The sequence below is a fragment of the Colobus angolensis genome, unplaced genomic scaffold (genome assembly GCF_000951035.1).
Source record: "Colobus angolensis palliatus isolate OR3802 unplaced genomic scaffold, Cang.pa_1.0 Scaffold158, whole genome shotgun sequence".
NCBI lineage: Eukaryota > Metazoa > Chordata > Mammalia > Primates > Cercopithecidae > Colobus > Colobus angolensis.
The window spans coordinates 2,163,581-2,174,637 of NW_012114688.1; the positions used below are offsets into that span (position 1 = coordinate 2,163,581).

The window sequence follows — 11,057 nt, forward strand, 5'->3', positions numbered from 1 at the left end:
CAGTGAAACCCCGTCTCTACTAAAAAAACAACACAAAAAACTAGCCGGGCGAGGTGGCGGGCGCCTGTAGTCCCAGCTACTCGGGAGGCTGAGGCAGGAGAATGGCTAAACCCAGGAGGCGGAGCTTGCAGTGAGCTGAGATCCGGCCACTGCACTCCAGCCTGGGCGACAGAGCGAGACTCCGTCTCAAAAAAAAAAAAAAAAAATGTATATTTTACCACGATGAAAAGCAATTGATTTTTAATTTTTTTTTTTTTTTTTTTTTGAGACGGAGTTTCACTCTTGTTGCCTGGGCTGGAGTGCAGTGGCGTGATCTTGGCTCACTGCAACCTCCACCTCCTGGGTTCAAGCGATTCTCCTGCCTCAACCTCCTAAGTAGCTGGAATTACAGGTGTCTGCCACCACGCCTGGCTAATTTTTTTGTATTTTTAGTAGAAAGGGGTTTCACCGTGTTGGCCAGGCTGGTCATGAACTCCTGACCTCAGGTGATCCACCCACCTCGGCCTTGCAAAAAGTGCTGGGATTACAGGTGTCAGCCACCGCACCCGGCCTAGATTTTTAATTATATATAAAACAAATGCTAGACAAGGCAGAGAGTTGTGAAGAGAAGAAAGCCAGGTAGAAAACGGTAGTGAGGGCTCATCACAGGCTCATCACGGCCTAGGCACTGAACTAGACTTTACACATTCTTTGCTTCATCCAGGCTTCTCAATAACCCAGAAAAGTCAATGGTACTACCCCAGGTGATACAGGAAGTAAGTTTATGGATTTAATTGTCCACGCAATGTGTCATAGACAGTTACAAATTGGTTCAAAAGTTTTAGATAAAGTCAAGTGTGATAAATCCAGAATCAGTTATTTAAGAAACTATAGAAATGAGGAGTGGGGGAGGCTAGGTATTTTTTAAAAATTCAAATTAATTCCACAGAGGAAAATAATGACTCTGCACCAATTTTCTTTTAAAAGTTTGTTATGGCTGGGTGCAGTGGCTCATGCCTGTAATCCCAGCACTTTGGGATGCCAAGGCAGGAGGATAGCTTGACACTGGGAGTTCAAGTTCAACCTGGGCAACATGGCAAGACTCCCTCACTAAAATAATGATAATAAATAAAATGAATAAAAATTAAAAGTTTGTTTTTCCATATTTCAGAAATAGTGAACAATTAAACATTTTAAAACTATAGAATATAAATAGGAAAATAAAGTGATATATAACCTCATCCCCAGTGGTAAATTGCTAGTATTTTGGTATATATCCTTCTAATCTTTTCTCTGCATATGTGTATAGATATTTTTTCCAAACTGAAAAACACATGTAATGTGTATTTTTATATCCTGACTTTTAAATCTCTGTATATAAGGGAAATATTTTCTGACATTACTAAATATTCTTTAAAACATGATTTATAATGATTTGCTATCATAAGGTCAGGCCCATATTTTACTAAACCACTCTTATTTAGAGAGTTTTCTTTTCTCTCTTAAATAACACTGCAATGACATCAATATACATACACCTTTAACCATAATCCCTGATTATTTCCTTAGAGAGGATTCCTAGAATCACACCAAGTGTTTTAGTGCCACTGCCAGAGACAAAAAATTGGTCCAGAGAGATCTCGTTTTTGAACCAGAATGGTGAGTATACTTATGTAAAGACGCATCTTTGGGTTATGCTCTTAAAAATTATCTGTGCCTCTTTTTGTCTATGATAGTTCAGATAAATAAACATATAACTTATTTATAGGTCAGCTACATAAGTAATTGTTATATAGTATAGACCAATAAATCAGCATGTATTATTTTTCTTGGCATCTCACATTGCCTGACACATAGCAGGTATCCAATACATATTTGGTGAATGAATGTCTATTGAATGAAATCCTGCAAAAATAAAGGCACTTTCAGCTTGAACATGAGGACCAAAAATTGGAAATGTGAAATTGCAGTGCTTTCACTTCAGTGGATGATTCACAGGCCCAGCTGGTTTCGTGCATGTTTTATGAAGAGCAGTGCAAAGCGCAGTTCTGTAATTATTGCAATCTGGGGGAATGGTCTCAGCGGGTTTAGAGCAAATCTTTTGGTGTAGGGTCTAACAAAGCAACTGCTCTCTGAGCCAGGGGAGTGCTGGGTTTCTCTGGTGAGCAGCGTGGGTGGCCACCGGTTCTCAGCTTTCCTCCCATTGTGCTCAGACAGCCTATGTTTCTCTTGTCTGCTCTGTGTCACTAGAGCCCTGGGGATAGCAAGAAATCTGTCCAGAAGTGTAAAACCACCCTTTTTATGAAACAAGAACTTGCAGAACAAGAACATTCAATGAGCTGACTGGCGATCTCAGAAAAGACACCCAGCAATGGCAAAATGTAAAACAAAAGAGTCATCTGAGATTTGGCATCCTAAATCACTTACTTCTCTCTATCAAAGGGAGTTCCATTTTCTATAAGCTGCTGCCTTTACACACCCTCAACACAGATGTTTCTCCCTCTCCTCAGAGTTTGTAAAACTCACTCCATGAGGAAAGTTTCTGTTCTGCAGGTGAGTATAAGAATGTGACCAGGAAGCACAATATGGGATACAGAAAGCCACAAGGAATGGTGGAAAGGAAGATGACATGGAGAGAAAGGGAACCTGGGTTGAGTCTTTTTGAGTGACCTTGGTCAAGTCACCAAAGAGTTCATTCAACAAACATTTGAGTGCTCAGTATATACTCCAGCGGTGCTGAAATATAACAAAAGCCACACATGTAATTTAGAATTTTCTAATAGCCACCTTGAAACACAGTAAAAAGAAATAGGTAAAATTAATTCAAATAGTATATTTTCTTTAATCCAGTATATTTGAAATATTGTCATTTCATGATATAGTCAATATAAGAAATTATTTAAGAGATTTATTTATATAGTTTTTACCATACTACATCTTTAAAATACAGTATATGTTTTATACTTATGACACCTCTCAACTCAAACACTACATTTTCATCGGAAATAGTCAAGCTCTTTTAGGTTTCACACAGCTTACAATTGAGAAAGGAGATTCCCATACATGAATTATTCCAAGCATACTTAAAAGTTTTTCAATAACAAAATCAGACTTTAAATTAAAACTAAAATACAATGAAACATTCATTTCCTCCATCTCATTAACCACATTTCAAGTACTCAGTAGCCATATGTGGCTAGTGGTTACTATACTGGATCACTCAGTTCTACAGCCCATTGAACCCTGCCCTCTAGATTTCAATCCAATGGGGAATTAAGAAAAAAAAAAATCTAGTGACTACAATATAAGATGCCTTTTTTATCTAAAACTTATCTGGATGTGTCTAAAGACTTACCTATTCTTATCTTGAGACCAGAGGTCTGTAGGTTAATTTTTAGCCAGTTTAGTTCAAAGGAGTCATAAAAATGGTACCTAACTTAAAACATTTTAAAAACTTAACATAAAGGTATGTCAATTCATCAATCTTATGTGACGTGATCAAGGGATTTTCTCTGAATAAGAATTTACTGATGAAATTTTGAGTTGCCTTCCTGGCATGTGTCAGATCCATTGTGCAGGAACAATAATTTTCAATAGGGGAAAAATTCCAAGTTGTAAATGAAGGCCAAGGTCAAGGGCTGGCTACAGCCAGTGGAGAAGCCACATGGGCAGGGGTCATTAATGGTAAATGTGGCAAACACCATTCACTGTCTACTCATCCACCATCCCCACTTTCTTCTCTGCCAAACAGAACTCTGGTTTTATTCAGTTAGCAAATGGGGATCCCTTGATCTCATCAAAACTGTGCACAGTCTATCCAGCCCAGGGAAGAATCACGATTGAATTAAACTTCGCCAGTAATCACCTAGGGGTAGGCATATGAGTTAGTTCTGGCCAGTGAGATTTCAGGGTAAATCTTTTGACAAAGACTTTCTCCCTAAGTGGGGAGAGTTCACAAGGAGAACATGTTTGGTCCTTGCCCCTTTCTTTATGTTTGAAATGCAGCTCTGAGAGGAGTTGCAGCTGCAATCTTAGGCCTATGGGGCCGTTAGCCTAAGACTACTTGACACAGCTTTTCTAAAGTTTGTTGTACATAAGGAGAATCCAGTAAGTCATCACTAAGCATGAGAATTTGTCTTTTCCTTTACAGTTTTATTGACTTACCCAGGTCGCTTTGAGGCCCATTTCTTCCATAAACCCTCTGTGATCCCTCCAGCCTGCAAGGGTACTCCCTCTGCGGACCCATAGTACTTACTTAATTGATACTTAATCATATACTATCTTGAAACAGTCTTCATTTATTTATCCTAACTTGACTTTTCATGTGTCTAACTGTGTTGAGTGCAGACCCCATGTGTTCTTCTTTGTATCTTCCATGGCATCTAGCACCATCCAGTACTGGGCTGCTGTTCAAAAATATCTATAAAAGAAGTCAGTGAAAGAATGAAAGAGTAAAGACAGACATCCTCACTCTCTTGATCATGGAGCGGTATTTACCTTAAATAGCACTTAAGCCAGTTGCAAATTGATGGTCTAGGTTACAATTATTACATTGCATAGATTCTTAGGTTCTACTTCAATATTTGATCCAATGTTTATCCCTTTTTTAAATTTTGGATTAAATTACCAATTTTGGATTCATGGTATTCTTAACCACTTTATTGATGCTCTAGTTTTTTCCCCTATATTTCTTTTACTCAGATTGCAAAGAACTCATTGTAAATATCTTTCCCCTCCTTCCTTGAAAATTCTCCCTTCTTACATTTCTGCCACCTAGGGACAAATGTACTTCAAATATTCCTTGGAACTCTGTTCTACTATCCCCTCCACTTCCCAAATGTGATAGTCTCTGAAGGCCTGGACAGAGAGGGAAGGCCTGACCACAGTGCCTATAGTTGGTTGGTTCAAAATGGAACCAAAGCTAGAGTGTGGCAGCCAAGAATTGCAGCAGCCTAAGTCCCCAGGGCATGCTGACGTACAAACATGGAAAGCCAAGGGCCTACGCCAGTTTCTAGAGGCAAACAGAAGGGATCAAAGGTCAGCAGCTCTGCAGAAGCTGGAGCAAAGTAGAAGCCAACTAGAAATGCAGCAAAAAACGTCCCAGGCAGTTCCAAGAAGAGCCTTGGAAGGGCCTCACTCTCCATTATCAATCAGAAGCCACATGGCACACAGAAGTGTTTCCTCTGCATGCACAAAGGGAAGAACGAGAGAATGCTTCCTCATACATCTTCTTTTCCCAGGCTCACATCTTTTGTAGTTAAGTTTGTCTGGCTATTTTATTTATTAAACAAAGTTAATTCCCTCCATATCCTCTGAGGACTGGGCTGCTCCAGAGTCAGCTGGCCCCTTGCCTGGCTGCCTGCACATTTGCAACTGAAGGACACTGTCAGTTTGGACACGTCAAGGATGCCAGTAGGATGGTGGTTTCCCTAGGCTGCTTGCCTGCTGGAGAGCCTCTAACATGCCTGCAAGGAGGGGAAAACAGAGAGAGAGATAAAGGCAATAAAATGTGGACAGCAAAATGCTAGTGTAAGAGGCTACTTAGAAAAATAAACAGATCTATATCTAGTCCTAGAACAGCAGCAATGTCCAGAGGGCAGCCAAAAGCCCAGTGAAGCAAGTAAAAGATAACAGACCGTAAGCAGCAGGCAGCAACTGACAGATTTCTCAGAGCAGGCAGGAGGTAGTCTGAGCAATTATACAGGGTAAAGCTGAGACCCACAAAGCAATGAAAAGAGATGGAACAATGCCAACAAAGGTTTGGGGGTAAAAGGAGCATCATGGGGAAATAGGAACAAAGCTTCATGTGAGCCATTAGATACCAGATAAAGAAAGTTCCAGATCGATAAGACATATTGGGTCATCTAAGAGGAAGAGAGGATGATGGGAATGGATTTTTCAGGACAAGTGTTTTAAAAACCTTGTTTTATTTAAAAAAAAAATAAAGATGAGCTCAAAATGAGATCACTGGGACTGTCACTTCAGTCCACAGCTGCCATAGTGCAGGAGGGAGGGCAAGGACTTCTAGAAGTGCAAAGTCACCCCATTGACTCATTGAGGGGACTCCCTGAGGTGTTAGACATCTGTTACTGGTGGCCCTGGATTGGGCTGCTGGCTGCAGTGTAAGGGAACAATGTGGCAGGACAAAGGGAGAATTCTGGTTTCTGAATGCAGCAAGGAAGATCTTGATCTATAAGGAAAGTGGCCAGTGGCTAGGAAGACAGTCCATCCAGGGATAGAGAGGCTCATGGCAAGGGCAGGCTCAGGGGAGGCAATTTGATTGATTTGATGGAACACTTAATGTTATCTATGTAGGTGACAGTAACTCTTCTTGTTTTTACCAGGAAATTTCTATGAGGGCATGGGTTTGTTTAGGTATGCAATACTCAGCACTCATTTGGCACTTAGCCTCCCTCTCCTCCCTTAACCTTCTGCCACATCCTCTGGCCCATTTCCAAACCTGGATCATTTCCATGATCCCTTTTTCCCTTGTCCTGGGGCCCTGAGCCCTGGCCTATCACATGTCCACTATGAGGCCTGGACAGCCCAGGGCCTGCTAATGATTTTTTGCCCATTTCTAAGCCCACTTGCCATAAACTTTTTTAAGTGTCTGCTCTCAAGTGAGCTGGATTTTAATACAAAGGAGTTCCTTCTATTTCTACCCCCTCTCCTCCAGCACACAAATGCCCCTGGGTCCTTTACTTGTCTTTAAACTTTGATCACCTCTCCTCCCATTATCTCCCAGTTGAATCCCTTTCAGCAAAAGGTGTCAATCTTCTCTTTCTCTTACCCCTGCTCTGGTCAGCAGATGACATCATCTCAACTTCAGGTATTACATAATCTGACCTTTTCTCCTCTTCATAGTCCTCTGTTTCTCCCCTCTCTTCCTCATGCCTGCCTCCTCCAAGCCTTACACTGTTGCATAGTCCCCCAAATCCCTCATCATCCCCTTGACTCTCTTCTCCTAGACACAAAAGAGAGGTTTTCCGCTTTAGCTGTGTTTTAGATCACCTGAAGAGCCTTTAAAAAGTATTGAAATCCAAAAAGGATTGAAAAGAGGATCTTGGGGAAATATTTGTCCATCTGTGTTCACAAGAGCATTATTCACAATAGCCAAAAGATGGAAGCAACCCCAGTGTCCACAATGAATGGACCAACAAAATATGGTACGCCCATACAATGAATATTATTCAGCCTTAAAAGGACAGGAAATTCTGACACATAGTACAACATCGATGAATCTGAGGATGTTGTGTTAAGGGAAATAAACTAGTCACAAAAGTACAAATACCGTATGATGCCACTTATGGCAGGTAGCTAGAGTAGTCCAATTCAGAAGCTGAAAGTAGAATGGCGGCTGCCAAGGGTTGTCGGGGAGGGGAGAATGGGGAGTTATTGTTTAATGGGTACAGAGTTTCAGTTTTGCAACATGAAAAATGTTCTGTGGAGGATAGTGGTGATGTTTGCACAATGTGAGTGTACTTAAGAACTCCACACTTAAAAATAGTTAAAATTAAAAACTAGCCAGGTGTGGGGGCACACGCCTGTGGTCCCAGCTTGGGGAACTGAGGCAGTATGATTGCTTGAGCCCAGGAGGTTGAGGCTGCAGTGAGCCATGATCATGCCACTGTACTCCAGCCTGGATAACAGAGTCAAACCATCTCAAAAAAAAAAAAAAAAAAAAGCTAGAATGGTAAATTTTATGTTGTATATATTTTACAATTTTAAGTAAGTAAATAACTTTCTTTTAGGTATGGATGCCTGTTCTCCACTCCAGATCCCTTAAACCATAATCTCCAGAGTGGTGAATGTTTTCTATTCATCCAATTGACAGCGACTCTATGCCACGCCCTGTGCTGGGGGTTGGGGATACAGACATGAAGCACACAACATCCCCTTGTTGAAGAGTTCACAGCCTAGGGAAGAGAGCAAACACTTTGCATACAGTTGGCAAGATGAGTGATGAGACAGGAGTTCTCACCCTGGGATCAGAGGCTGGTGGGTGGACAGCACCTAAGGATTCCTGGAGGCAGCATTGTTACCTCCACTTCCTGGCAATCCCTCCTGTTTTCCCTCACTCCTTGCAATCTTGCAATCTGTCTGTTAAAATATTTGACTGGTTTAAATGCTCCACCCCATCCCCATATATGTATTAACCTTTATGTGGGTTTATAATGCGTTCCTAATTGCAAAACACTGTGGTGGCATATTCCATGTGGCAGAGATAATGCTATGGGTTTGCCCATTCTTGTGTTATTTTCCTCTTTCCTGGGCACGCAGGCACAGATATTTTCTCCACTCTCCCTCTTAGATTGAGGTTATGTGCCTAGATTTTGACCAATGACGTGTGAGGAGAAGGGATGCAGGCCACTGCTAGGTCAGACCCTTAAAAATCCCCCATCCCCTGTCCTCTCCTCCCCTTCTTTGGCATCAATGCAAACTCTTGCTTTATAAGGACAAGCCTCGAGGTAGAGAAGGGTCTCATGACCAGAACTGGTCTTGCTGTGAGTGAAAAACAAACTTTTATTAGGTTAAACCACCTGAGAGTTTAGGGTTTTCTGTTGCAGCTGCTGGCTTTAAACACCCTAATAAGTTCTCCATCTCTGTTCCTTCATTCAATCATAACTTTATTTATGATTTTTCAAATGTTTAGCCCTGATTGTCTTCCTGGCATGTAGCTGTGGGTATTCTCATTACCCTTATTTTCTCTTCAGAATCCAACTGTGAATGGCCCTCCTGAAATGTGCTCGAAGTCTCGGCCACAGGGCTTCCACTGATTTCCCCTTCCTCCATGATGTGCGGCATTCTCCTCTTTTCCTCACTTGTGAAACAAAGGTATTTCCCAATAGTTTTACTCTGGGTTTCTCTCCCTCTCTAACACTACTGTGTCGGTTGAAGGAGGATCAGGAGGAGGTGGGGAGAGCCTCACACAGCGGGAGGATCCCTTGAAGCCAGGAGTTTGAGACCCATCTGAGCAACATAGTAAGAACTCATCTCTAAAATTATTAGCCAGGCTTGGTGGCGCACCTGGAATCCCACCTGTAGGAGAGAGGAAAGGAGGACTGGCTAGGAAGAGTGCCAGGTTGCTGTGCACCTCTGAGAAAGTGTGGGCCAGGCTGCTGAGCTCCTGAGCAGAGTGCTTGTCAGAGGACTCCCATGTTGAGCAGGAATGACCTGGCTCTAGTACCTTTGCCATGCTCTGACGTTGGCTGGGAGCAGCCTTGGAAAGTGTCGCCTCAGTAGGAATGCTGCAGTTAAACCCCAAAAGGGCAGCAGCTACAGGCTGTCAACTACTACACTCCTCCCATTCTGGTTCTCTCTAAGGAGATCTGGGGGTGTACTCCCAGGCTGCCACATGTGTCCACTTGCCCTGCTTCTCTGTTGCACTTCTCCTGTGGGAGGCTCATTAGTTCCAGCGTATCTACTAACACTTGATATCCTGGGAGAGTTAAGTGTGAGATTCAGACCATGAGTAAGAGCGTACTTTGCATACGTGGCTCACTTCAATCTTTGCCTTCTCTGTGAAGCCGTCCTCCCCTCACCCACCCATTCCATAACACTTGTGTGCCCACTACCATCTCTGCACTTGCCAAATTCTGGGTTTTGAAAAATATAAACCCCACTTTCCCCAATGATTTGTGAGTATATTTGTAAAATATGTAAACAAGTAAGTTGTGGTGGCCTGCACCTGTAGTCCCAACTACTGGGGAGGCTGAGGTGGGGAGATCCCTTGAACTCAGGAGTTTGAGAGTTTGGTGAGCAATGCTTATACCGCTGCACTTCAGCCTGGGTGACAGAGCAGACCCTGTCTCAAAATAAATAAATAAATAAATAAAAATTTTAAAAATGAGAAAAAAAGGAGGTCAGGCACGCTGGTTCATGCCTGTAATCCCAGCGCTTTGGGAGGCTGAGACAAGGTGATCACTTGGGGTCAGGCAGGAGTTTGAGATCAGCCTGGCCAACATGGTGAAACCCCATCTCTACTAAAAATACAAAAATCTGTGGGGTGTGGTGGCGCATGCCTGTAATCCCAGCTACTTGTGAGGTTGAGGCAGGAGAATCGCTTGAACCCAGGAGGTGGAAGTTGCAATGAGCCAAGATCGCACCACTGTGCTCAAGCCTGAGCGACAGAGACTCTGTCTGAAAAAAGAAAAAAGTAAACATATTTATCTTTGCATCCTTATAGCCTGATACTATGTGAGACATACAGTAGGAGCTCAACTGAATTGTTTGTTGAATAAATTTCAGTATTAGAAATAATTACTGGGCTTACCATGGAAAGTGTGGAAAACTGAATCAGCTGAGAGCAGAGGAGTTGCTTTCAAGTCCTAGCTCCAGTGTTTAGAAGTTCTGTGAACTTGGGCAAGTTACGTAACATCTTTGACTCTCATTGTCTTGTCCATGAAAAAGGAAGTGACCTTAATGAAGTCCCCACTCTGAAGCAGGCATTTCACACATAACTCACGTAATAGGAGTGACCTGTCCATCCCAGTGATAAAGCTATTGTGAGGATCAGCAAAACGTCAGATGGGAAAGCATCAGGCAAATGCTAAAGCTCTGTAAGGATGTAAGATAGGACATTTTTATCACCACTGTACACACAAATCCCAAATCTTCATTTCTAGCTCAGCCTACGTCCTGAGTTCCAGGGTGGAACCCCAGATCAAAGCAAATGTCTTATTCTAGTATTTACTTCTTGCCACATCAGACCCTAACTCTTTCTTTTGGGCCCCATCTTATGCTATTTCCCTATAAGACAGACCCTCTGCAGGGTTCAAAAAGGCCTAATTCTGTGAGCAAGACTGCACCTGCCCAGACTCTGAGATTTTGCTCACAGTTGGTCTCTGTTTTGGGGAAATGTCATCTCTCTCTCTGCCTGCAGAAATCTTGCTATATTTAAAAGCCAAATTCAGATCCTACCCCTACCAAAATGCTGTCTCATTATTCTCACTCCTACAACAGCCACCAATAGTACTATTAATACCACTACAATTACTAACATCTAGTTAAAAGACTGAAAAGATCAACAAAATTGACAGGCCGCTAGCAAGACTAATAAAGAAGAAAAGAGAGAGGAA

At 42.2% G+C, this 11,057-nt stretch overlaps 1 pseudogene; it reads right to left on the reverse strand.

The window, feature by feature from the left end:
• Positions 1 to 1,971: 1,971 nt before the first annotated feature.
• Positions 1,972 to 11,057, reverse strand: part of LOC105508130 — a 22,806-nt pseudogene continuing 13,720 nt past the window's right edge.